This window comes from Mustela nigripes, chromosome 7 (genome assembly GCF_022355385.1).
Source record: "Mustela nigripes isolate SB6536 chromosome 7, MUSNIG.SB6536, whole genome shotgun sequence".
Classification (NCBI taxonomy): domain Eukaryota; kingdom Metazoa; phylum Chordata; class Mammalia; order Carnivora; family Mustelidae; genus Mustela; species Mustela nigripes.
The window spans coordinates 128,024,558-128,049,576 of NC_081563.1; the positions used below are offsets into that span (position 1 = coordinate 128,024,558).

Here is a 25,019-nt window from a genome sequence, read left to right on the forward strand (position 1 = left end):
GAAACCTCTCCCACAGCACACCTCCCTTTCACCAGCTCTGGCCAATCTTTCCTAGGACCGCCTCCCCCTCCAGTGCACCAACAGGTGCTCCCTCAGATTCCATTGGCTAGAGCCAGTCACGTGCCCATGACTCACTGCAAAGGACGATGGGAAAGCAAGTAAATGGCTCCCTCTAGACTGGGGGCTGTGCTGTGCTGGCAGGAACAAGGGGCAGGGCGCTGTTGGGTCGACATCCAGCAGCACCTGCCCCCGGGAAGCATCTCTCCCAGCCACACCTGCTCCAGAGATGGGATTCACTCTGCTTGGACTCCTGTCATGGGTGCATCCAGAACCACTTCAGGATCTGGGGGATTCGCCAGCGGATTGGCCAGGCCAGGTCACATGACCACCCTAAAACCCAGCAGCTCATCCTGAGCTTGGTGAGTGGGCTGAGTGGAGAGTGGGAGAGTGACTATCGGGGTGGGTTACCGGAAGGTGGAGGGGGGACTTGTGCTGGAAATTGCAAACAGGAGAGAAGCTGCACGAAGAGATAATAATCACTGTTGAGAATACTGTCAATTTTTGAGAGTGAGTTTCTGGTGAGTTTCCCCACTCCCTCTCCACTCTGTCATCCTCTCGGAGTGAACCGTGGAAAGACTTGTTAATGAGCTCTTTTCCTTTTCCTCTGTATTTCCCTTGTTCTCACCCTCTCACACCTGTGCCAAATGTCCCTTTGTCAGGAGCGAATTCAGTGTCACTTTTGGCCAAGTTGAGTGCCCATTATAGCCACAAATATCTTTAAAGACCTCACTTCCAGCCTGTGCCACCGCGGGGCCTCTGGAGAGGTAGGTGTCAGTGTGAAGGTTAATGACATCTTCCATCTTCTATCAGAAGTTCTATTTTTGGTGTCCTAAATGGAAGACATCCAATGTTGCCTTATTCTCCCTCCCTGCCTATTAGCAGCTTTTGAAGAGTCAGAGCTGCACGAATGCTCGAAATTGGTGTGTTCTAGCATGGGCTCAGTGACACAAGCAATTTGAATGTCCACAGCTTTAAAATGACTTGGCAGTCTGTTTATAAAATGTTCTGTGGTCTGAGAGGAGGTGAAAACATGCCGCATATGTTAGGGATCCTTTGATTGTTTCTGGAGCTCGGTAATCTTTGTGATAAAATTGAGAGAACGGCTCAGACCGGAGCCATCCAAGTAGCCCTTTAGAATCCTGCCTCGTTCCCAGGCCTGCTATACCTCGGGATTCCTGGGGAGAAAAATGAAAAGGAAGGAGGTTTAGCTGTAAATGCAGGGGCCGTGCAATCCGGCTGGACAAAGGTTGGCGGTATTGAGGACTGTTTATTGCACTGGTGATCTGTGACTTTCCCTAACCCCCTCCTGGGTTAAATACAAGGGCTCAAAATGCAAAGTGACATTGGGGCTCGGAGACCAGGGAACATGATGCCAGGTGCCTGTCCCACTGTCTCCCGCCGCTACAGAGCTCAGCGCAACAGAGGAGCACGTGTGTGGTGGCAGGAACCGGGGAAGGGCCCTCTTAGCTCATCTCTTCTCCGTGAGAGGTCCCATGTCTGTGAGCTCCTTCAGGCCGGGTCTGAGGAGTTCTCTTCCCCAGGCCAGCCACTAACTGTGACTGATTCAACAGCAATGCCATAGGGAGAGTGGACAGCAGTTTCTGGAACTTTATATTAAACCAAGAGGAATGGATTAATAAGTGGTATATTTAACCTCAGGCATATTGGGTAATTTAGATGAACTTTTGTTTAGCAGAATGTTCGTTTTCATGCTTTAAAATGAAAGCACAATTTTGTGGAAAGTATCCCTTGTTGAAAAATCTAAATTTGAGGAGTGCCCAGGTCGGTGAAGGCTCTGACTTTCAGCTCAGGTGGTGATCTAAGGGTTGTGAGATCAAGCCCTGTGTCAGGCTCCATGATAGTTGTGGAGCCTACGTAAGACCCTCTCTCTTCTGCTCCCTTTGTCCCCCCCACCAAAAAAAAAAAATCCAAAGCAGAACAAAGCAAAAAATCTCAATTTGAGAAACACCCACATACGTCAAAGAGGCATGAAGATGTTCATCGAACAATGTTTGTTTTACAACAAATGTCAGGTGCCGGTTTCTTATTCCCGTATGTGTAACAGATTACCGTGAAGTTGGTGTCTTAAAACACAAATTTGTTCTCCCACAGTTGTGGAGGTCAGAAGTCTGAAGTGGGCTGGCAGGGCTGCTCTCGGGGAGAATCCATTTCCCTCCCTTTTCTGGTTTCCAGAAACTGCCTGCGTTCCGTGGCTGGTGGCCCGTCCCCCATGCTGACGCCCAGCAGCATCTTCCCGTTTCTCTGCACTGCTGAGGTCACATCCCCTTGTCCGGACTCTGACTCCCCCTAGCTCTTATGAGGACCTTTGCGATGACACTGGGCCCACCTGAACCTTCCAGGTTACTCTTCCTATCTCAAGACCTTTGAGTTAATCACAGGTACAAAGGCCCTTTTGCCATGTAAGGTAGCGTATGGGGGTTCAGGTGTGGACAGCTTCGGGGGGATGTTAACTCAGCTGGCCACAGAAGAATCTGCATCGACTAAGATAGACAAGATGCCGCCCCAGTACCAAACAGCTCTCAAACCCCGGGGCCTTCAACAGTGATGGTCGATTCTCACTCATACTCCACATGCCTCCTCCACATCAGGGAGGAGCTCTGTTTTATGTCATCTCCCTCAGGGACCAACTGAGGGTGGCGAATCAGGCAGGTTTTTAGCATTGGCCTTGAAGTGAGATGTGGGGCTTGTGCTCACATTTCATTGGTCAGAGTAAGTCAGGTGACCATGACTGCCTGCAGAACAGCGCTGACAAGGGCAGTGGCGCCAGCTGCCTAGAGCAGGAGGCTGGAAACCATCTGAAACAAAGGCGTGGCCATCTCACAACCTACATGTGCATCCCTCTGAGGAGGCAGGGTGACGTGGGGTTTTTCTGCACCGTGTGTACCATTCAGCAGACATGGGGGGGAGGGACCTACATGCCACCAGGTGGATAGACCTTTAATGCATGTACCCGAGGGAGAGAAATCAAGGGGCAGGAACTCATGTGACGGGAAGGAAGGTCTCTATAAACATGTACCCACAAAAATACCATCTTGTCTCTATAGAGAGTCATATCTGTGGTACCTGGGAATCTGTTCTGGGACTAGCCCAGTGAGAGCAGCACAGTGACCACCTCTAAGGAGAAGGGGCCAAGCCCAGGGTAGGGAGGGAAGCTGCCCGTATTTATAAGGTTTTTATTTTCTAAAAAGGAGAACAAGTTTAGTATTTCTTATTTAAATAAGAATTAATTTTAACTTGATTTTTCTGAGCCCACAGAGAACACAGAGACCCTGACTCCTATCCTAGGGCTGCACCCAGCACCCAAAGCCCCAGCCTGGGGCAGGAGTGTCAAGACTCGTCCCAGCCACTTTCTTGCTCTGTGTCCTTGGGCAAGTGGTTGTCCTCTCTGTGCCCCAGTTTATTTTTTCACCTATGAAATAAGATAAGGTGGTCAGAGTTCTCCAGCATGTTCCATTGCCCTTCCCTGTCCTCTTTCAAGGATCGAACTAGATGTCACATATGAAAGCATTTTGCACAATTTTGTATAAAGCACTGCAGGCATTATTTTATTATTAAGTAATACATTGGAATCTAAGTGTTAATAATAATAGATGACTGCTATCCTTAATCATCCAATTGCATTACTAACATTATTGATAATTATTATTAGCATATCTAAAAGCATGATAAAAGTGGATAACTGGAATAAAGTTCAGGTCGAGAACATTGACCTCTCTGGGACAAACCACCTTGTCTGTAAACTCAGCTACTGTCAGTCTAGACTCTCTGAATGCAAGTGCATTTCCCCAAGGATCCACTGCCCTGGCCAGGAACATTCTGTGAGCTTCTTGTGTTTGCACAGGTAGACGCAGCTGAGACTCTGCACAAAGGTGATATCCTGAGAACCCTTGTGGGCCTCACCTAGGAACGGCTGAGCCTGGCGTTGTAACGGGGAGCCCCCCCCCCCCCCCGCCTGATCCTGGGAGGAAACACCTTAGGGCGGCAGCTGCCTCAGATCTCCTTGGGCTTGGAGATAAAAAGGGGGCACAATGGAACGCTACCTAATTTCATCACCCTCAGTCCCTCTCCATCTACCCCCCTTCTTCTTCTTCTTCTTCTTCTTCTTCTTTTTTTCTTATTTCACACGGGGTGGGGTTGACGGTGAGCCGATGCACCTTCTCCTTGATTCTGAATAACGTCCCTGAATCCCAGGGGCGGCATCTGGGCGCATGGAGTCTGGGTCCTGTGTGGCACCCTGGCTGCTGGAGGGACAGCTGCCAAAGCAGATAGGGCCTGTGTCTCCTGTGCTCAGCCCCTCGCCCCTAGCCCACCTGGCTTCTCTCTACCCAGGACCTGCCCAGCACCAAGGGCATTGGAGGGAGCCACCTCTCGGGTTAGAAGTGGCTTTCCACAGCTGTGATGTCAGAGTGGGCCCTCCAAGTATGGGGCAAAGCTAGGGGAGGTGTCAAAGCTCATGACTAAAAAGCACAGACCAGCGGGGTGATGACACCCAGTTAGAAGGATTATGTATGCCCCAGCCGTCATTTTAAAAGTGTTTTTTTAATTTTGAAATATTTTGAACAGATAAAAATAAACTCAGCTAAGTGTTAAAAGTTAAAGAAGAGGCTGATTTAGAAATGTGAGACGATTCACACCCTCAATATTTCTGTTAAGTTCTGGGATCCTTTGAAGAGAAGCTTGCTGATTAGAGTTTCTACAATTTCATTAACCCTCAGGAGACAACTAATATAAATGTGATCATCCTCTTTCTTCCTCTTTTGTTTTTAATTTTTAAGAAAAATTTATTTATTTGAGAGAGAGAGAGAAAAGATACATGTGGGGGGAGGGGCAGAGAGAGAAGGAAAACCTCAAGCAGGGACCCCCCAACAGTGCGGGACCCAACATGGGACTGGATCTCACAACCCTGAGATCAGGACCTGAGCAGAAATCAGGAGTTGGCTGCTTCACAGACTGAGCCACCCAGCTACCTCCTCTTTCTTCTTCTTTTTAAAAGAAATCAAGTGCTTTGCCCCCGGCCCAGCCCCCTGCCTCCATGGCATTTGGGCTCTGGAGAAGAGCCCCCATCTCAGGACCTGCAGAGAATTCCTTTTCCACTGCCTCATGTCATCTGTTGCGCATCAGGCTCGGATGATGACTGCTAGCTATGTCCTCCCTTGAGCGATGGCGGCCGTGTCCTGCCTGATCCTGGGACCTTGGCAGATGGTTCCCTCCTGCCTGGCTCTGGGCTGGGACTCTCACAGGATACCTGGTATCCAAGTCCCTCCAAGCTGCCATGGCATCAATCTTTCAGACCCCCCAGATTTAGGGCTTGGGGTCCTGCTGTTGTTAAATGTCCCAGATCTGAGTCATTGATACAGTAAGCCAACAATCAGGGGACAGAGCACATAGAAGCAGACGTACTACTGAGACGTCAGGCTATGGAGCTTGTGACTATGGGGACAGGCATCTTGGGTTTGAATCCAGATTCTGCTGCTTCGCTATGGGAGCTGGGACAAGAGAACCCACCCTCCCCCCAGATGCCGCAGGCCCTTGTCTGCAAAGTAGGAGAATAATAGTATCTACCCCATGGGCCTGATAAGTGGCTTCAGCGAGATACTTCTGAGAAGCAGGCTGGCAAGAGGGGACATACCATAGAAGGTTTGTCAAGAAAACGCCCAAGTCGTTTTGTCTCCTGTGTGTTATTGACACCCCCCACAATGGCCCCTAAAGTAGAAAGAATTCTCATCAGTGTTGTTTCCCTTCTTCAACCCAGGGAGAGGGCAGATGGGGTCCCCGCCAAGGGCCACACAGATGGGGTGCCGGCAGCTGGATGCCAGGCTGAGTCCTGGACCCAACTCCACAGCCGTGACTCCCCGAATGTGCTTCCCTCCTGCTCCACGCCCCCACGTAATTCCGTCACTCTAAAAAAATAAAGAACAGAGTCGCGCTGGGTAGCTGGACGCCCTCTGCTCTATTTATTTTCCAGCATCTGCTTCATAAACCGTTGGACGCCCATGTTAATTTTCCTTGTTGCTGTTAACCTCGCCTTCCAATTATGCAAAATGATCAGGCACGGCAGCCCCTTGTTACCAGGGCCCCGTCTTTGGCTGACATTTGCTGCTGTGTATCTTGGCCTTGACTGACACAGCTAGTGATTTCTCACGTCGCCCTCATTTTCTTCAAAGTGCAAATGACTCCATGACCAGATGGGTGTGTGGGGGGCCCAGGAGCTCTTTTTAATGGCTGCGGGGCAGGCAAAGAAAAACTTACAAAAAAAAAAAAAAAAGAAAAGTCAGGGCTAAAACTCTAGATTTACTTGGTTTCTTCAAAAAACATAAAGTTGGGAGAAACTTAAAAAAAAGTTTTCATGGAACTCTGTGGTTTGGCTCTTCTCCAAAGTTCATGTGGCACATTTCACTTGGCTTCTGAGGCTCCCATGATGGTTCTGTTATGCCTGGTTTCCCAATTAAACCCTGAATCATTCATTCATTCAAGATTGAGTTGTGACCATCTGTTAGGTTTCAGTCACTGTTCTAGGCTTATTGTATAAAGTGGAAGATTGATGAAAGTCTTGGCACTCTGGAGCTCACCTTCTTGTCAAAGACCATCAGTAAAAAGATGACATGTATCTAGTACAAATCAGGAGGTGGCTGGTGCTAAGAAGGAAAGTGTAGCAGGGAATGGTGGGACTGGGGTACCAGTGGGGGCTCCTTAGAGGAAGCTGACATGGAACAGAGACCTGCAAGCTGGGAAGGAAGAAGACAGGCTAATTAATGTCTGGGAAGAGAGTGAATTCTGGGCAGTGGGAACAGCAAGTGCAAAGGCCCTGGGGCAGGAGACTGTCTGGCATGTCTGAGCAGCAGAGACTGAACAGTGGCTGCAACAGAGAGAAGGAGGGAGGCAGGCACACAGAAAAAGCCAGAAGGGTGGGTAAACCAGACCACAGCAGGCATTGTAGGACATCGTGAGGATTTGGATTTTTTCTGAGTGAGGAGGACTTTGAACAGAGGAGAGTGTATTAGTTTGCTATTATTGTGTAATTCATTACTTTATAGCAAATGAACACATATTTAGTGGCTTAAAACAACACAAATTCATTTTCTCAGTTTCTGTGGCCTGGGAGTCAAACACTTTCAGCCTGATCCTCTGCTCACAAAGATAAAAGGGTTTCACAAAGATAAAGTCCGAATGTCAGCTGGTTACAACCTCATCTAGAGCCTGCATTAGGAAAAGGTCTGCTTCTAAACTCCCTCAGATGGTTGACAGAATTAATTTCCTCATGGTTGAAGGACTGGGGTCCCTATTGTCTTGCTAAGTGTTAGCCAGACACGAGCTCTTGGAGATCAACCTCAGGTCCTGGTCCCCTGTCCCTCCTCCATCATAGCTCATGTCTTCTTCAGGGAGATCCTAGCTCCTTTAAAGGGCTCACCTGATTAAGTGAGGCCCACCCAAATTCTCACCATTTTGATTAATTCGAAGTCAATGGATTAGTCACCTAATCGTAAGGGTGATACCCCACATCTTCCCAGTTTCTGTCACACTCTGGGGGAAGGGATTACACACCAGGGAGGCAGGAATTTGGGGCCATCTTAGAAGCTTCCTGTTACAGAGTGAGCAATTTGACTTATAAATTACAGGGTCACTCTGACCATCGTGTTAAGAGCAAACTGGTGGAAGGCCCGGGGCAGGGGGCCAGGGCAGATCCAGGAGGTCCGTGAGGGAGGAGACATGTAACAGTGGCTTTGACCAAGGCTGTAGGCATGGGGTGACAGAAATGGCCAAAGATTTGCTGTAGAGGTTATGGAATGGATTGGATATTTTTGTAAAATGGATTGATTAAGAAAAATAGAAGCCTGATACGGGTTTTGGGGATGGCTCCAAGCTAATGTGGTCTGAAAAACTCAAATTTTAATCTATGACAGCTTATCGAATTTATCAAGAAGTCTACAGGTTTCCAAAGGGTTAGTTTTGTGCTTGTGGAACTCAAGGCAGACATTTTCTCCTGCTTTGCGATTTCTTCATAAAAATAGCAATATGTTATCTATGCAGATGGAACATGTGTCATTAGGGTCCCAAACAGCCGTTTTCATCTTTCAGGAAAACAGTATAGAAAAGAAAATGAGATTGCCTTCAACTTCATCAGGAGCTGTTCCCCTTTTTCCCCCACCTCTTGGTTCCTGAAAAAATTGCAGTACAAGACAATCAGTGACAATAATTCAGGGAAGAGCTACAAACAGACCAGGAATTAGCTTGCTTTACTGGTTTTGACTTGAATTAGATGGAAGACAGATGAGTTGAATCAGGTCTGTTATGCAGCCCAAAGTATCACAACGTCACACGGAGCAATAAAGGTGCAAAAATTGAGCAGAAACATATGTTCTTCAGAAATTAGCTGTTAGCTACGTGCCTTTCTCTCATTGATGTTATTGCTTCAAAATCCAATATTATCCGAGGGAAAGGCAACATGGCCACTGGCGGTTGGATGGTGAGCTGTCTTACACTTCATCAGATCCACTCATGAACTTGACACATGGCTTCCCCCACTCAGGAAGACCAGAGGAATGATAGCTTTTCCTCACAGCACATTAGGGAAAAGGGGCCAGCTTGGCGGGCTGACCACGGGGCGTGTGGCCATTCGGTATAGGCAAGACGTCGGCACAACGTTCTGGGTTTTTCCAAGTACAAAAGACAGATGGCTAAGTCAACACCACCACGCTGGGCTCTGGCGCACACGACTTCCTCCCATGACTATGAGATGTTTCCTGGCAGACGAAATGGTGCCTTTGCTACCTGTCTTTCTTCTCTTTGCAAAATGCTGCTGCTGTGTTCATTTCAGATACGACTTTGTTAAGGATGCACCTGGCGATCCAGTGCACATCGGGAACATGTCTTATCAAAAGTGGATGCTACCAGAGCCTCCTCCCTCCCTCAGAGAAGCCTGCAGTGGGCAGAGGGCAGGGGACAGAGCTCTTTGTTCTATCCGCGGTGTCTCCCTGACAAGAAGATGAGGGGTTTCCAACTCCAAGGCTCCTGGGCTGAAATTCTAATAGTAGAGGGACAGAAAGTAGCTCAAATATTAAACCACGGCTGGCCTGTCATTTTTACTTGAAGGGCTGGAATTTTTCAGTCGATGCCAGAGGAGGGAAGAGGTCAAGTCCGCTGGCTCCGCAGACCATCATCCCTAAGTGTTAACTGAACAAAGGCAAACCCCGAATGTGAGCACAATTCCGAGAGGCCGCTGAGTGGGTGCGCTTCGGTGTCTTGTGCTGAATTTGGTTTTAGGTGTTTATGTCTCCTACGAAGACAGTGAGTGCCTGGAGGAAGGAACCCGTGCCCTAGTGCCTTATTCATCCTGGAGTTCTCCATGCCCAGAGCAGAGCTGGGCTCCTCGGACACTCAGGACTTGGGGCGAGCTGGTGGTCTGGTCTGAATGGGGAGGTCCCAGAGTGTGCCTGCTCATTTCCTTCCAATTCCGCCAATTATTCTGCCTCAGAACTGCCCTCTTGCTAAATTAAGCAGAAGGCATTCGCTGCAAGGATATGGAGTGCCTTTATCAAGAGGTAATGTCTTGCCTCGGGTGATGAAAAAGTCATTCACAAGTAGGGGGTTGGGGTCTAAGTCAGGTTTGCCCAGTATGGTCCCTGTTTATGCCTACTTGTTCTGGTGTCATTGTCCAGAGTGACCCTTTTGCTCTCACATGTGTCCCATGGACAGTACATTATGTGGTCAGCTTAGATGCTTATCGGGTACCACTGCGTTTAGACATCAAATTCAATGGTCATCAGGAAATACAGGTCTTGGCTTCACTCTTCAGGACCAGGTGAGGTAGAATGGTCCTGGGGACCTTTCTTTTTTGGTGGGGGGGGGTTGGTTTGAAACAATGGAATACGGTGGGCCCGTTTTCTAGTAGCTTTCACAAAAGCCCAAGATGAAATTGATTGGATCAGCTTAGCTCACGTGCCCATCCCGTAATGAATTCCTGTTGCCAGGGCAACGCTGGTGCTGTTCGGTTTAACCTGGCTCATTGGCCCCACCTCCCAAGACTGGGGTGCCCTTTCCTGCACACCACATCGACTGGATATTGACTGCGGGGAAGAGTCTTCTAAGTGAAAATCAAGTTGTTGTTATAAACCGCCCCCAACAGAATAGTGGCCCTTTTGAGACAGGGATTTCTGTTCATTTTGTTCAGTGTTCTACTTTGAACGTCTAGAATAGTACTCATTTATAGTAGAAGTTCTTTAAATAGCTATTGAATGAATAAACACCGAGAAGACAAATTGCAAGTCTTCTCAATGCAGCCTCTTGTATAAAATATGAAACACTCCATTGCAACAAATGCCCCATGAAGCGGCCTTGAAATAAAGGTAAACACAGTGACCTTCCCCACGGTAATCATCCTTCGGTGTGGGAAAAACATTTGAAACCGCTGACCCGTGGCCCACGTGGTTCTCTCAGACACCGATGGCACAGCCCCTACCCACATCTCAAGCACTGGACTCTCCCCGGCCGTGTTTACAGCAATCCCAGTGATGTTTACAAGCGCTGTTTACAGGAGGATGGTCCCTCTTCTGGTCAAATTAGGTTGCGGGGCAGGAAAGAACTCCCAGGAAGCTGGTGTCTCATAGCCTTCCCTGTGAACCGCACATGCTGGAGGATTTTCTCGTTTGAGCTAATAATGAACTCTGGTTCCTCCTGGGAGTTCAGCTGAACTGCTTACTAGAAGCTCTTCGAGGGCAGGGATGACATCACTCTATTCCTTGCACAGTGCCTGGCACCCAGAAGGGGCTGGAAAATGTGACCTTGTAGCTGAGAAGGTGAATTGGATCTGCTGTACCCCCCCCCCCCACACACACACCTGTCCTTGGCACAATCCGTGAACAGTTGTATCCATCAGTCAGGGTCTTGTGGTTGCAAGCAACAGAAGCAGGCTTTGGCCAGCGGTATCAAAACAACCTATGGAAGGATGTGGGTGGCTTTGGAAAGAACAGGAAGGACTGGAGGACGGGCTCTGCAGGACAAGAACTGGGTCGGTCCTGGGGCACAGGGGTCAGGAACTCCTGGGTAATCTCTTTTGGGCTTGTGTTTTGGGGTGATGACCCCAAGTCATTCTTATTTCTTGGGTCAGTCATCCCAAGATACAATTTCACGGGAGGGAAATTTAAGCTTCGGCCTCACGTCCACCCTCTGGCCAGAGCAACAGCAGAATGTGTGTGGAAACCTTAAGGGAAAATTGAGGTCCCGGGTGGAAGAGTGGGAAACTGAGGCTGGCCAGCCCTCAGCAGCAAACCCCCCCCCCCTCCAGCCAATTTCTACATTACCCGTCTAGAGATCCTCGCAGCCTTGGATGTGCCTGGCACTTGGTAGGTCTTCAGAAAGTGTTGACTGTGCCCAACTTGCTTCTCCCTCTGAGTTGGAATCGGGTCTCATTTATTTCTGTTTCTTCAGTGGCCAGCTGAGTTCTGGATACAGAATGGAGCCCAATACGTGTTTGTTGAACAGATGAATGATTAGATGCCTCTATTCGAGGGGAGAAAGCTCCCGTCAGACCAACATACTTATCTTTGAGGGACGGGAGAAAATTTCACAGGTGTTCCGAAAAAAATATTCCAAACTCGAGAATAAGGCGTAAAGATGATTGTGAGATCTTTTCATGTCAGGGTTGAGGGCACTGTCGCATGCCCATGGCAAAGGATACCTGACACTAACGAAATGGGACTTTCGATTTCCCATGACTATTGACACAGCCCCGATGTTTCACAATGCTGGAGAGGTAGAGAATAACAGACAGAAAAATGGTAACATACAAAATGTCCTTTTCTTTCCCGACAGTACTAAAGGTAACCCCATAGTGGTAGTAGCCCCGGGAAAACCTGCAGTAGTTGTATCTCACTTAACGTTGCACTGCACCATCCCTGTTTCCCTGCCCAGAACACTTGCTTGCAGATCCCACTGCGAATCAGCTATGCCATCCCAGTAATAATGTCACTGAGACGTTAAATAGATTTGACAAATGATCATCACATAATACAATTCATCAAAATGATGTTTTTAACATTTTGAGGATTAGACTTTGACACATGCACGTGCACACACATACACATTCTCTCTCTCTCAATCTCTCTCTCTCTCTCTCTCTCTCTTTTTCCCCTGGGGAAACTAGACTCTTTCTCTTCTAAAACAGAACGGCTTTCATTACATGAAAATCACACATTCATGCAAGAAACACCTTTTCCTGGAATAACATCTGGAATTTATACTGTGACTTTCCTCGACCAAACATTAGCTCTGGCCTCCCGATCTCGGCAGCAGGGAGTTGGGAATTTAACACTGCATTTGTCATCCCCCCTGTGCCAATTTTTGAAAGTGTTGTAGCTGTGGTCAAGAGCAGAGCTGGGACGCTGGGCTCAGAGAGTAGCCGGGGAGGGGACATTTGCCATGCTGTGTGATCTTCCAGAACCTTTAGAAAGCCCTTCTCCATTCGGGGGGGATATTTCTGTGTCTGCACATCCTGAAAGGAGAAGCCAGGAACCCACCTTCCCAGTCTCCCCCACGGCCGGAAAGCGGACGTGTGATGGGGATCCCACCGATGAGTTGAAGACAAAGACTTGAGTGCCAAGGAGAGAAGCGGGTGAGGGGTGGCAGTGGGCAGAGTGCATTCCAGAGAGGGTGGCCGAGAGATCTGGGGTTCTCAGAAGCTACCCAGGAGGCAGAAGGCTGCCCCCTTGTACCCCATCCTTAGCACCAATGACATGAACCGCAGGCTCCATGCCCAACGCCAAGGTCAAGGAGCGTGCCTTGTTCCTGGTTACTTCCTCCGAGTTTGATTCTCTGGCTTTGGGGAGATCCTGGCAGCCACTAAATAAATTCCTTTCTGGCCTAAACAAGGAAAGGGGTTCGAAATACGCCGTCTCTTAATACATCACTTTGACCTATTGAGGATTCTGAGATGAAGGCATTTGAGAAAGCACAGAGACAGGAAGGGCTCTCCGACTGCCCATTTCTGCCTAAAAGCAGGTCATAAAATTTCCCATGAGAAAGATGGGCCTCCCTGCAGGGAGAAGAGCGTTCTTATCGCCAGAGACTGGGAGTCAATGCCGAAATTGATCTGTCCAAACAAACCTACTAACATAGCCTACATCTTCCATTAGTTTTCCCGATATACCTCCTAGTCACTGTCCCACAATTCATTGCCCCTAGTCCAAGCCACTTTGTCTTGTCACAGCCTTACTATTTATCATTCTTTGTTTAAAAAGGGGTATAAGCTATGGGGCCCAGTGGCGTCTTAGAGTCTTGACTGTAATTATTATTTTTTTTTGAAGACTCCCATGTGCATGTAAAAATATTAAATAAAATGTGTAAGCTCTCCCTTGCTAATCTGTCTTAGGTCAGCTTAATTCTCAGGCCCGGCCACAGAATCTAAAGAGGGTAGAAGGAAGTTTTGCTTCCCCTATGTTAGCTGGAGTGGATTCTGCTGTTTGCAATTCAGACCCATGCCTGATCCAAACTAAATAATTGGGGAGTGAGGACATCAGAGGTGCCAGATCAAAGATAGCTGGGGAGAGGGACAGGAAGCTCACTCTCCTGGATGAGTTCTAGAAGAGCTGGAGTTTTTCATAGGACTGAGTGAAGCTTTGCATTGCCAACAGCTTACTTTGTTAACAAAGCCTCTAAACTTTTACCCTGTGATTTAAGCAGTATCTCAACTCTAATTATTCTTAAAATTCCCTCCAGTTCTTTGACTTCCGGATTCTATGATGCTTCTTAACAAGTGCATGCGATTGAAGGTTATCTGAAGTTCGACTTGCATCAGTCTTAGAAGAGTCACAGTGAAATCTCCGGGGATTAGCATACCCGCCACCTGGCGTGCCAGCAGGGGTTGGCAAATTAAAAATATATAGATTCAAAAATTTGATGATCAGGAAATTACTCCTGAGATGAGCTTTCTTGTTATTGATTCAAAGAAAGATTTGTTATTATGGCAAAATGAAAACAATGCATTATAATATGATGTTTTCTGTGCAGATGGAAAAGGAGCAGAAAATATCTGTCATTTCAGTTCAAAGGAGGAGCCACTTTGCAAAAGAAGAAATGTACACGCTATCACATCAGGAAGTAAAGTGAGTATCCTTGCCATCCTCAGGATACAATACGGGCTCATCAGCCTGGAAATCTCTTTGTGTGGCCCCTTTGTTGTCCACCCTTCTTCCATCCCCCCAGCTGCTGGCAACCATAGGTCTGATCTCCAAACTCTGGAGCTTCCATCACAAGAATGTCCTATAAATGGCATTCTATGTCATGTGACTTTTTTTTCATTTTTTTTAAATTAAATTTTTAAGATTCTTTTATAAACATATATTGTATTATTAGCCCCGGGGGTACAGGTCTGTGAATCGTGCATGTGACTTTTTAAGCCAAACTCTTCTTCCTTAGCAGAATTCTGTGAGATCCCTCCAAGGTATGCATCAACAGCCTCCCCCCTTTTAATTGCTGAATAGTATTCCATGATATGGACACATGGCAATTTGGGTGTGTTTCTGTAACCCCCCCCACTCCTATTGGGATCTTTCCCACTGCTTGATTCATATGAATAACCCCATGAACGCTGATGTCCACATGTTTGCACGGACATGTGTTTTCACTTGTTGTGACTTGCGACTGGAAAATATATGGGGAATGTTTTGTTACTAAAAATAGTGTGAGTGCGTGTGGTTGGGAGGGAGCAAAATCAACACGTCTTCTACACTGAGCCAAGTGTTGGTGTTGTTGTTTTTTAATAGAATAAAGTCAGTTTGGGTGGTTTATCCTTACAGTTCACCAACTCTCACATCTCTTTATAGCTCATTCGTTATGAGAACAAAAGCAATGGGAGTTCTTTTGATTTCTACAGTTGTGGTTAAAACATGTTGACCAGCCTCCATGTAGAACATGTTTTCTCTATGTTTTCTCCTCCCGCTTCTTAATGGATTTAAGATGAAATACAGTTGCAGCGTGGGTGACAGCTATGGAGCTCAGATAATCCCCCACATGGCGCCATGCATCCAAGCCTCACTGGTTCATTCCTACCTGTTACTAGACACTATTGCTAAATTTAGGTCTCTTTCTCTCTTTGAAAGAGAGACACAGTGGGAGAGGGAACACAAGCTGGGGGAGTGGGAGGAGAAGCAGGCTTCCCATCCCGGGGCCCTGGGATCATGACCTGAGCCAAAGGCAGACACTTAACAACTGAGCCACCTAGGTGACCCAATTTAGCTCTCTTTTGACACAGCCATTAAAGTGTCCATCCCTGATGCCAGCACTTCTAAATGCTTCTTTCCTGTGCATCAGATTCAATATTGGGGAAGTACTACTGATTTGCCCAAGTCAGCAGTTATCACCTCTGTGACACTTCTAATTTTTTTTTTTTTTTTTTTTTGCCTGGAGGAAAGTTGAACAGCAATCATCTTTTGAACCGAAGTTTAGAGGGATTCATGGACTTTCAATGTACCCATCTATAGGGGATGGTGGGGGAAGATACTGGGCGTAGTAATCAGGCTGGGCGAGGAGATGTTGCAGCAACAACACTGAACTCTCCATTGGCTTAACACAACACAAGTCTTCTCACTCCCACGGTGCGTTTAAGGTGGGCTCTTTGGGGGGCTCTGATCTCAGTCACTCAGTAGCTCAGTCGGATGGAGGCTGCGCCATCTCATACACAGCCCCGTGAGCGCCCCTGTGGCACAAGAAGGGAGCAGAGCAAATCACAATCCTGCTCTTCCAGATTCTGCTGGGACAAGGCGCTTGTCACTTTCTCTAGGATTTCATTGGCCGGGAGCGGTCACGTGTCCCGAGGCGGGTCTGGGAGTCGGAGCCTCCAGTGGGTGGAGAAGAAGTGGGGAGGCGGGGATATTGGTGAGCCCTGGCAACGTCGGTCCAGAGGAGTGTGGGGTGTGCGGAGGGGAAAACTGACTTCATAGACAACTTTACTCATGTGATGATTTTCTCTTTGACTCTGGATCTCAGCAAATTGTTGCGTCTCCGTGTTGATGGACTAAAGGGAGGTATTATTTGAGGTTGGGCATTTTTGTGCACTCACTATCTCTATAATCTTATTTTTGTCTGCACGAAGGCATTAGCATACATATTCTGGGCTCGGAGCCAAGATGAGTCATTTTGTCTGTTTCCTCATCTCCATGGAGCCCTGGTCCTTGCCAGAACCAAATAGCCATCCCAGCCAGGAACTGCGCCAGGGATCCTAAATCCCCCAGAGCCTGGTGCTGGGTCACCCCTCCTGCTTGGGTGATGGAGCCTACCCTCTACAAACGCCGCCCCCCCCCCCCCCCCCCGGTAGGGCCAGGCGCCAAGGACAATGCCACTTGGAATCTGATAAGTGACACTTGGTACCCTGCCCAGATCAACTTTTCATCACTTTGGAAAAGGGATGGGCTTGGGACCTTTCAGTCTCCCCGAAACCCTCAGGCATGCCTTGGTTATTATCTGGTGGGATTACTGTAATACTCTGCTGCGTGGACCCCACCCCCACCTCAGGCTACGTGAAGATTCGAGAGGCAGAAAAAGCGAAATGAAAATGTCAGATTTCTATTGGGGATTAAGAGGCACTCAACTCTAGCCAAGTTTTATTTTTCCTATTTTCAAGGAAGAAAGAAACAGTGCAACCCTGAGCTCTCCACTCTCTACAGCATTCCATAAATTTAGGAATTAAAGGAAGAAGAAGGAAAGAAAACAAACAAACAAACAAACACAAACCCCAAAACAAAACCAATTTGGCTAGGCAGCCAGAATTCCTTTGCCTGAAATGTTTCAGTTTTCTATAACGTTGAGGTCAGCACACACAGGTTTCTAAGACCCATCTCTGGTGTGAATGAGGGATGAATCTGGGAGACGGAGGCCTCCTAAAAGTGGCAAATAAAAGAAAATGCAGCCTATCAACCAGCCCAAATTTATTCCACCAACCATCACAAATTTAATCAGAATATTTGCTCAGTAAAATAACCATGTTGACCAATTCTTCTTACTTTGTAAAAGGCAGTTTCGAATTCACTGGTCACATGACTCTGCTCTAGATTCATGTAGTCCTTCACAACTATTTCTAGGTGTAAACATTTTCATCAAAGAAAAACCCATTATAAAAACTCAATTTGTGAAATAAACCAGAAACAAGAGTTCCCTGGGGATGAGTCCTGCCCCCGCACCCACCCTGGCCATTGTCTCTGAATCCTGGAGACACAGTTCACACATTTTAAGAATCCTTGGTACAGACTGAGGGCAGAGTGCATCAGAGAGCATTTGGATGTTTATAGGGGAGTTCTGGAGTGTCACAATGATTGATGGCTGATGTCCTTTCTCCCATTTAGTGTGTGGGATCAGAACGCTACCGTATGACTTTCCATGGAAGAGACAAACCCTCGCAGTAAAGAATTGTCCTGCCCAAATATCCACACAGCCCTTGTGAAAGGAGATGGAACTATAGGTCTTCCCTGCCTTTCAGGGGTGGGAGTGAAGCATCACCTACCCAGCTTTAGCCTCAGTTTCCCTGTTGGGAGGAGCATGGCGCTCCTCCCACTTTAGCGAACTGCAGGCCAGGAACATCTTGTCCAGCCTCCACTGTCGCCAACGGTGTCCATGGGACACAAGTCTGACTAATGTAACAGGAGAGTTCATTTATTCTGGGGTCTGAAGAACTTTCTAGGAAGGTTTTCATCTTCAATAAAATGGACGCACAAGAAGAAACTCTTTTATTTCCTGGCTTTGAAAAGAATTGGTTGAGGACAAGATGGCTAGCACAGAAGCAGCCATTCTGCGATCATGAGGAGATGTGCTTAAGAACCAAGCCAAGCCTGCCGATGGGGCAGAGCAAAAAGACAAATGTAGTTAAGCTAAATCAATCATCACTTCTGTCACAGGGGACAATAAATATGCTTCCTTAAGTTTGTGTTAATCAGATATGTGGTTACTGATATCCAAGCACAGTTGAGTGAATATATTTTCTCACTTCAGATTCATTTAATATAGAGCAGAGCTCCAAGGGAATATTCAACACATATATTGACACTTTGATTTTCACTGGAGTTTTTCTTGTTGACTCAGAGGCTGTATAAACCTTTCCCAACATTGCAATTGATCTTCCACTTCTGCCTGGGGGTAGGTGTCTTTGTTCTGTTAAGTACTGCAGGAGCTTCTGGTTATTAACAGCCATTCTAGACTTAAAGTCTTCAGAATCTTTTATCGGTCAGGCCAGCCCCAACACAACCAGGAATGCTCCGCGATAGGAGGTGGCATTCATTCTCTCTCCCCTTCTCTCTCCTCTTAGTATAGATCCGTGTATGGCTCCAGGAGACGCCGGGAGGATGGGAGCTTGTGTGGTGTCTACTAGCCTTTCTCTTCCCTCCCGGTTCCCCAATTCTGAGCTCTGCTGCACCCCCAGAGACAGACCCACATGGCTGTCCAGAGAATCCCCTGGCTACGGGGCAGGCTCAGCCATCCCAGCTGGGAGAGAGCCTCGAGGGCAGAAATCTGTGTGAATGGAACCCTCAGCCTGTAGGACGTGAGGGGAACTCAGGGTTCTGCCACTCTGGCCCCGAGATAGAGATAGGGCAGGGACACCGGGTCCTAATGCAGTTCTCTCTGTGAGCATCAGAGCTCCTGTGTCCTCCTGCACAGACGGGATCTGGCCATTGATCTCTTGTTCTGTGTGGCTGGATGATGTCCAGGTCCCCGTGGGGAGACGGCCGTGCCTGCAGCTCCTTCCTGAATTCTGACTGACGATCAATAGACAAATTACAATGCAACCCAGGGGCTGTGGCGGGGAGGGCATCTTCAGTCCCCAGCCCACAGCACAAATAACCACAGGGATCCTGAGAAGGGGAGCAGGGGTGAGTCGGCTGCTGGTGGAATGAGCGAAGCTGTTCACAGTCAGGGGTATCTAAGAAAGACACGCAGACGCAGGGGACAGAAATCATCTCAGAGCAAAGCAGACAATGCCCTAGCCAGGGGTTGTACACTTGCAGCCTGAGGTTTTTTAAAAGCATTATTTTATACATCTGGAAAATTGTTAGGTCACAAAGCCTCTGGGTACTCACTGCTCTATGATCAGAAATCTGACCTCAGAAGTGCACTTGAACCTTCCTATTACTAACAAAATTAGGGGAGTGGCTACTTCTTGGGGAGAGGGAGGGAAATCCATGGGATTTATACTTTTAATAATTTGTTTATACTCCCAAATTTTATGTATGTTACTTGGTATAAATGCTATTATTGTTTGTATTTTGCAATCTACTTAGTTTTATTTACTATAATGTCTTTTGAGCTGGACTCTTGTTGATACCTATTTTTTCTCGTTTATTTTCATCTCTGTCCCTGTGCTGTTGTCTTCAGTCGATGGATAGTCAAGCAGACGCTATGTGTTTCACTATCACAGACAAAGCTGCAATGAACAGCTGGTCCCTGGGCATTTGCCCAAGACTCACTCAGGTATTTATCGGGGAGAGAAAGGAACTTGCTTTTCTGGGCAAATAAAGGAAGAGGTAGAATGGAGGTAGGGACCCAGAGGACAGGCAGGCCATCGTGTTTGACCTTTTGGGCCATCCCCACTTTTGGTAAAACCTCTGGATTTTCTTTTGGAGAGAGACCCTTCCCCATTAGGTGTAGCCCTGGTGGGACTATTTGATGAAGATGGCCTTCCTGTCCCCACAAGCCAGAGTGGGGATATGATCCTAGCTGGGTCAGGTGATAGGTGATAGAATCTGAAGGGGAAAATGCAGTCTGAAAATGACTAGACTCGCTGTGCTGTTCTGAAAAAATCATCTTTATTTCCTCTTTGTGGAACCTCAGACATGACTCAATGCTCGCCTTTTAGCTTCCTTTTTTGAGCTAACCCACTTCCTTCCAGGAACTCCTTTCTTTGCTTAAGCTGGCTGGAACAGTGTCTGTGGGCCGCAGCCAAAGATCCCTGACTGATAACAGCCATCCGGGGAATATACCAAAGGTGGAGGGTGTCTTCCTCCCACCGTGTACCCAGCCCTACCTTGAACAATTCGATCTTGAAGAGGGGGTTGGGCATGACCCCTTTGTTAGGTAGCTAATCCCAAAGTAGGAAAATTCATTCCCAGCCATCAACTCCCATTTATCCAGCATGGGTGTTGAACTAGGCACTGTGTTGACATGGAAGATGTATTCTTCACCCTTGGAGGGGCCCCTATAAAAGCTTGAACTGAATTCTCATGAGGGATCACAGATCATCACACTGAGAAAGCTCCCTTATGTGGACATTTTCCCTGGAGAAGGCAAGGTCTATCTAGGGCGTGTCTCAATTCCTTCTTCTGCAGAGGTCTTGTACCACACTCAGTTTCCATTGAAGGATTATTCTGTGTTCCGGCATGTCCCAGGGACTGAGGAGAAGGAACAGTCCCATCTTCTAAGGCAGAAAAGGTGTTTCATAAATGCATGCCAACACGTGAACTCAGCGGTCACTGCTGCCTCAACAGACCCCATAAACAATAGGTCAGTGATTTCAAATCCATTTTTTCCAAACACAAACAGATGAGTCTGAAAGATACAGATGACTTTCTGGAGGAGGTCACTGTGGGTTATATGTATTTTGATTGCTTCCAAATAATATTAGAAAAGAATCGAACTTTTCTTACATAGGAGACTGGGCATTGTGAATAGTTGTTTTTAAACTCCTGCATCTCTCTCTCTCAGTGTTTTGGAAAACAGAACCTTCTTATACCACCCACCCTGCACCCCTCCCTTCCACTTTCCTTTGGAGACTGTTCCCTCCAGCTCCTTCAATCCATTTGATCTGGGAAGTCCGAGAAGCCCAAGACCGAGAACTAAGCCAATCGCGTGTAGCGTTTTTTTGTCAGGGCTAAGCCAATCAACACACAGCATTTCTAGAGCTAAGCCAATCATTGCGTGGTGCGCCCTGGCCACAGTGTTTCATCAAGGGTGAGCACGTGACCTAAGGTGACCCAATCGGAATGAGTCTCAGGACTTTACCTGGGTACTCCTAGCTCTTTTCTGCTGAGTTGAACTCAGAGGAAGGGGCAGGAGGGGCCGCACAACCCTCGCCACCCAGAACCTGAGAAGGAAGCAAACACAGCGGCCGAGAGCGCCAAAGCACCAGGGAAACCGAGCCTTGTTGTCCTTGAGTTCAGAATCTAGCCATGCCTGAAACCAGCACAACACTTCGATGTTTAGTTTGGGAAGCTAACAAACTCTCTTCTTGCTGAAACAAGTTTGGTTTGCATTTCCTGCCACACACTACTATAGAGAGAAGAGATCTCCGGAACACTCCAGGGTAGTAGAGCAGCCAAAGTATGGAGGCCTCCGTTTCCCCACCTAGAGTAAGAGGATTTGATCTAAGGAGTTCAGCATCCTCTTCCAGCAGCGCTGTTCTGTTTCTCTGGTTCTGGGCTATTCTTCACTATGTGTTTTTTTTCGAGTATGTGAACTTGGTGCAGAGGGCCTAGTTTCAAGTCTCAATGTCACCGCTAGTTGCTGTGACTTTGGGTTATTTACTTAAGCCCCCTGTGTCTCCGTTGTCTTCCCTATAACATGGAGGTAAAAATAGCAGACCCTCAGAGAATCGTGAGATGTGAATGTGGTAATATCTGTCGAGTGACTGCACTGGTGGCACAGAAGAAGCCCTTTGCCAGTGGTAGTTCTCCTTGCCATTACATTGTAATTGATAGTGATGATCCCTGTCTAAACCTCTCCTTCCTTTCTTGCTGGTCGCCACCATTGCTTAGCGCCGTGCTGTCTCGGTCAGGACTGTATCTTGAGACCTTTTTCTTCCTTTTTATAGTCCAAACTTTCCTGTTCCGTGTCCCAACAGTAGGGGATTTCTCTTTCCAAGGTCACAGGTACCTAATCTGAGAAGTCAACTCTGTGAAGACGTCCATGGGGTTCACCTTCAGACAGAAGGATAGTAAAACCTTGTTTCTGTGCGTTTAGTTTCTTGTGTGTTTAGTTAATGAATATGGTTTTTGTAATATATATTAATTTTTTGGGCTAATCAGAATCCATTGTACTTTTGGTAACCAAACCCCTGGGAACACTCCCCCCACCCCCCCCCCCCCCACGCCCATGCTCTTGCCTACATGGTTTGACCAGCCCTCGATGTAGCGTGGAACAGGCTCATCTGGGTTTCCTTTCCTGGCAACTGTGATTGGTGCAGGGATCGGCATGTGACGCACTCGGGACCAATGAGATGCCATGAGGCGGCTGTAGTGGCTTCCGGGGACGTGGCAGACTCTTGTCTGTCCTGCAGTCAAGGACAGGAGATTCTAGGGGTGAACCTGAGAGGGGAAGGAGGAGCCCAGAGACCAGGGGACCCTAGTCAGGACCTGGTGACATCATCTGAACCGCAGGATCCAGTTGTGCCCAAGACTAAGTACTCCTTGTGCTTCGTAGTTACCTGATCGCATAGATTCCTTTAATTCAAAGCTATTTAATTGAGGTTCTTTGTTGTTGTTATTGTGCGCAACGAGGAGTCCTGACTGATAAAATCTTTGAGTTATATGATGTTTGAATTTAAAAAAGAGTATTTAGTGTCTCAGCCTGGAAGGAGCAGTCAGGTAGGATTACAGACACATGGCTGTTGGGGAGGAAGGTGACGGATTTGTGGAAGGTCTCAGATGTTACACAGGTTAGCTGGTTACTATCAGTCTCCAGATTTAGCTGGTTCTGTGAGAAGTCATCAAGCTATCATGGTCTCCCTTCACTCTGCCAGAAGGTGTCCTGTCCCTTTAAGACAGCATGCACATAGCTTAGGATAGCTTTAATTAGTCCAACAGTGGAGAAAATGAGAATGATTTAAAACTAGAACCTTCGGAATGTGATGATGCATGGCCAAAGGGTCCCCGCAGTGGCACTGACATCGTTCAGGAATTTGATGCTGGATCGGGTGGTCTGGTTTCCCTCAACTTTTTTAATGTTGGGTCCCTGATCGGTCAAGACCCCAGATAGATGGGGAAACATTTATATGATGGTAGGAAGATAGCTTTCTAGTCCCAAAGTGAGATTTTCAGTTAGTTTACCACCATTGAGCCAGAAACTCATTGTCTAAAATGGAGATTTCAAAAAGATGTGTAAATGGGCTGTTCGGTTGACTTAAAGGAGCAAAGGTTCCCACCAGCCTTCAGGGCTGGCCATTCATCAAGTGAACCAGCGCATCCAGGCCGGCGTCTGAGTCTGTGTGTGCTTTCGTGGAATAACAGGTCATGTCCTTTTGACTCACTAATCAGTTTCCCCGAGTTTTCTGGGCTAATGAATCACTTTCTCTGGTCTCCATTAGCTGCACATAGTGTTTCTGTTGGAATGACCTTCATGTTTACATTCTTATTTAATAGAGAGCTTTGATGGACACCAGGCCTGCTTATTGATGAGACCCCCTGACCCTGGGTCAGAGCAGGAAATGGGATTTTCAAGCAATGTCACAAAGGTCAGAGAAGGCAGGAATAAAGAAGTCATTGCCGACGCAATATTGAAATATCCACGAGAAGCAGCAAGAGCCCGTGGGGGTGTTGCATTGGTCAGGGCTCTCCAGATACACAGAACTAGTGGGAGATGGCAGCATGCGTGCGTGTGTGTACAATTTATTGTAAGGAATTGACCCACATGGTTATGGAGACTGAGAAGTCCCATGATCTGCTGTCAGCAAGCTGGAGGCCCAGGAAAGCTGGTGGTGAAAGTCTAGTCTGAGTCCAAAAGCCTGAGAACCAGGGGGGCCAATGGTGCAAGTCCCAGTCCAGGGGCAGGAGAAGACTGATGTCCAAGCTCAAACAGGCACAAACAACAAACTCTCCCTTCTTCCACCTTTTTGTTCTACTCAGGCCCTCCCTGGGGTTAGACGATGTCCATCCACATTTGCAATCAATCTGCTTTCCTCCATCCACTGATTCAAATGCTAATCTCATCCGGAAACACTCAAAGGCACACTCAGAAATAACATTTAATTAAATATCTGGACACTCCCTGACTAGTCAAGTTGCCCCATAAAATGAACCATCACAGTAATGAATTTCTGGGTCCTTGCTGAAGGCAAGGCAGAGGAGAAATGCAATTTTTTTTTTTTTCCAGTTTGTAACATTTATTCCAAAAAAACCCAGGTACACAGATTTGACTTGATCAAAGCCTGCGGGTTTTGGAGATGAAAAAGAAGCCGTTACAGACATGGAGAGAAAACAAGGGTGCTTCCCAGACTTCACATCTGGAGTTTCTAATTTTGCGAGACGACTCTTGAGTGCAACCAGGACAGGGAAGTTCCACTGCGGTAACAAACATGACCCAGATCTCAGTGGTTCCCAAGAGGAGGTAGTTCATTCTGGCAAAGGCTGCATTTCCGCCTCAGGGCCAGCTATGTCTTGCGAACACTGGGACCCGGGCTCACGGAGGAAGAAGATCCCATGGCTTAAGGGAGAGTGGCTTAGAAAAGATTTGCCCAAAGCGGGACGCAGTCACTTCCTCCCCCATGTCAGGGTAGAAGTTAGTCACACGACTGTACCCACCTTCCAAGGAGGCGGGGAAGAGTCTGGGTGGAAACAGGAGATATTCGGAGATCAGCCCTCAAAACCACCACATCCCAGGAGGGGCAGTGATGTTGCAGCTTGTGAGGCCATAATCCCCCTCTCGTTCGGCAGAGCTGCTGGTGGGCGCGGGCCTCCTAGCTCCTGGGAGAGGCCAGCCCATTCTCCACCCGGGATCTTGACGCCCACAAAGACCCAGGCTTCACTCTCATCCACATGGTCTCATTCTCATGAATTAATACAAATGCATATTCTTTGTGAAAAATGAGCCCTGAAAGGAAAAGCCAGTCATGGAAGGAAGGCACAAGAGGAGAGGTTTAAAGGAATTGTGTTCTCAGCAAACAGCTCTTCTGGGGAAAAAATTGAGTCAAATGCAAAGGACGAACATGACAAAGTTGTGTAAATGACAGAGTGGTGTAAATGTTGATATTTTGC

The 25,019-nt window shown here is 47.5% G+C and overlaps 1 long non-coding RNA gene across 1 annotated transcript in view; it reads left to right on the forward strand.

Annotated features, from left to right (window-relative positions):
• The first annotated feature begins 204 nt into the window (after window positions 1–204).
• The window catches only part of LOC132022782 (uncharacterized), a 37,567-nt gene continuing 12,752 nt past the window's right edge, over window positions 205–25,019 (forward strand). Inside the window, exons 1-2 of the long non-coding RNA XR_009405710.1 lie at window positions 205–419; window positions 14,083–14,177. This is a non-coding gene — a long non-coding RNA (uncharacterized LOC132022782). The remainder of the gene's footprint in view (window positions 420–14,082; window positions 14,178–25,019) is intronic.